The 3,457-nt window shown below is 36.8% G+C and overlaps 1 pseudogene; it reads left to right on the top strand.

The window, feature by feature from the left end:
• Positions 1-2,738: 2,738 nt before the first annotated feature.
• Positions 2,739-3,457, top strand: part of LOC127950658 (transcription factor JunD-like) — a 1,741-nt pseudogene continuing 1,022 nt past the window's right edge.

The raw sequence follows: 3,457 nt of genomic DNA, 5'->3' as shown, positions 1-3,457 counted from the left end.
AATTACTAAATAATTCTGCCTGTACTTATGTTATATAGGCTACATAATATTTTACATATGAAAAATATGAAATATCAATATCAACATTTAACAATTACACAGAAATTTATTACTTTTTTAACGAAAGTTAACTAAATTGAACTGCATCATTTGCTACCAGATCTTTACCAATAGTCTCATATGAAGAGTGAGATTAAAACGAGTTTTGATATCTTTCAGCTTAATCAATAATTCAATTAATTATGCAACATTCTGTTTTACAACTAAGACTTTTAATGCATTTAAAAGCAAATTATTCTTATATGTACAAGCATGTACATTTATTTTATCTTAATAATTGAAGCTTAACGTGTACTTTATGTTGGCATCAAATAAACCGAAATGCCACATAAATGTATTTCGTAATGACTGCCATGTTTAATCTTTCATATTACAAGTGATCTCTGTACCTGAAGAATCAATCAAACATGCATGGACCTGGTTTCCTGAGGAGTGTTTGGTGGTTTTGACTTGTGTGCCAACACGCTTAGCTGAGACCTGCTTCAAACCGTTTGCATGAGCTGGTCTCTAAGGAAAAAAAGGACTTCCCTTTGTGATGTTTGGTAGTTAATTAGCAGTGTTCTTTCATGAGTCACACTAAACATGAAGACCGACACCTTCAGTCTGATTCACTGACTCCACTGTCAGACAAAATCCTGAAGCCAACAAAATAAAGTGAGGTCAAATGAATAATAAAAGAATGAACAATAATGAAAGTAAAAATAAATAAATAATGGAAATACACGAACATATTACATAATCTGGATAATGATACAAATCTAGCAGTTTATGTATTACAGAACTGCAGCATCATACTGGGGAATGTATTTTTTTGAATAACATCATAAAGTCTGTGCAATAACCATCCGTGGTCCTTCTTCCTGCTGCTTTTGTAAGCTGTAATTTCTAAAGCTAAACATGCTGGAAATGGTTGTGTTCTTGCACCCACTCGAGGAGCATCACTTCAGCGCTGCACATCCTCACACACACCATCCACCTGCCTCTGCGTCACTGCTGCCATGGCAACGGATGATGCTGCTGCTATTCTCTGATGCTGGCGTCTACAGACGTCATCACATCCATTCAGATCTCCCCCTCTCTGTCAGACTCACGGCCTGCAGTGATATTAATAGAAGTCCTACGGCTCGCCAAAGCAGCTAATTCAATTCATAAATTCAATTGAACTTCAAAGCATCATCAGATCCCTCAAGATTAAGATTTCTGAGTAAAGCTATCAAGTTCCCTTCAAGGGTTTTATGACAGGTCAATTAAACTAAATTAGTTTTGAGGTATAAACCAAATTTATTAAACAATTTATAGTAGATGTAAAACAAAAAATATATTATTTTGCATACATGCTCATAACATATGGCAGAGAAAAAAAAATACTTCATAGTTTTATTGAACTGCAACATATTCTACCAAATCTACATTTAGTCTCATATGAGGAGTGAGATTAAAACAAGTTCAATTACTTATGCAACATTCTGTTTTAAAACCAATGCATTTAAAAGCAAATTACTCTCGTCTTCTATGAAATCTGGAACAATACACCTATATCTGAAAATATTAAATTATTCAGTCATGTTGCAAATATTATTTTGCAATCATTTACATTACTTATGTGACTACTAAAATGCTAAATGCATAGGCTGCACTACAAAAACTACATTAATGGTAAGAATATTGATGATGAAACATTTTTAATATAAATGTAGTTTTATAATATTAAAACTGTTTCGATATCACATCAGTTGCATAATGACAGAGAAACTCTAGTGAAAAATTATATATTTAAAAACCATTTATTTCATACCAAATATAGTTAAAATCTATAAACATATTTACTGACAGATAACCCAAGACTTACTGATATACAAATTATAATTGAGCTTTACTTGGCATATTAATTGTGCATATTACTTGTGCACAATGCACATCTCTCAATATTAAGTCTTAAACGTCTTGTAATGTCACTTTTGATGAGGATTGTATGATCTTTGAATTATATCAGACTTCAAATGCAAAATATTTAAAGTGAACCTGAAATATACTTGCAATAATTCTACTTTAGCTCAATAAAATATACAAAGTATATATTTAATTGTGTGTCAGCATCACTTCTGCTAAATTAAAGTGCATTAAGTACAAAATTAGTTTTTCCAATTAAGCAGACTTTAAGTATACCAGTTTAGTTTATTAAAAATACAATTGCAGGACATTTAGTATATGCATATAGAAAAAGTATTTGAAATATATTTAGCATTAAAATCAATGTATTTCAAATTCATTTAAGTATTTTTATTTTTCACTAGGGAAGTGTTTATACTTTTGCATTATATATATATATATATATATATATATATATATATATATATATATATATATATATGAAATATTGATGATTAAATGAAATATTGCTGATTGTGTTCCATTTCTAGTACAGTCTCTCCAGACATAAGCGAGAGTGTGGATTATTCCATCAAATTAAACTAGAGTGGAACACTTGATAGAGCATCCAAAGACCTTCAACTCGTTTAAAAACAAGGGAACATTTTCTGCCCGACTGCCTTCTGTTTCTCCACCCTCGCTATGACATCAACCCACAATGCACCGCGCTGTTTGCCGTTTACTCCCCGTCTCCGTGGCGACAGCAACGAGCGCGGCCCCTTATGCAAACCAAACCGGAAGAGGACGTCATCGTTGGCCAATCTCAGCGCTTTAAAGTGACATAATGGAATTTTTAGGAATAGAAAACTTGCAAATGCGTACCGACGCCCACAGATAACACCTCTCTCGCGCGGGAGAAGAAAGGATATCATAAAACAACATCATACATCGATTAAAAAAAATAAAAACATTAGCAGCTCAGCCCTCTGTAGGGTGTAGAATGGGAACAAGCCTCTACCCAGACGAGGAATATCACGCATCATGATGAAGAAAGACATGAGTTTGAACCTAAACGACCAGAACAGCTCCAGCCTGAAGCCCGATCTGAGGGATGCTGAAGGGATCCTCAGTTCCCCCGAGCTGGGGCTCCTGAAACTGGCTTCTCCGGAGCTGGAGAGGCTCATCATCCAGGCCAACGGGATGGTGACCACCTCGCCGAACTCCCAGTTCGTCTACCCGAAGACGGTGAGCGACGAGCAGGAGTTCGCGGAGGGATTCGTCAAAGCCCTGGAGGACCTTCACAAGCAGAACCAGCTGAGCGGCGGCGCGTGCGTCCCTCCGACGCTCAACAGACTCGCGAGCGGCACGGATCTGCCCGTGTACACGAACTTGAGCACGTACGGGAGCACCACGGTGAACTATTCCACGGACACCATTCCGTTCCCTCCTCCGCCGCCCGCGCAGTCGTCTCTGAAGGACGAGCCACAGACCGTGCCGGACATGCAGAGCTTCGGCGACAGTCCTCCGC

Source organism: Carassius gibelio, chromosome B2 (genome assembly GCF_023724105.1).
Source record: "Carassius gibelio isolate Cgi1373 ecotype wild population from Czech Republic chromosome B2, carGib1.2-hapl.c, whole genome shotgun sequence".
Classification (NCBI taxonomy): Eukaryota; Metazoa; Chordata; class Actinopteri; order Cypriniformes; family Cyprinidae; genus Carassius; species Carassius gibelio.
The sequence above is the reverse complement of the archived record's forward strand: the minus strand, read 5'-3'. Positions and strand labels throughout refer to the sequence as shown.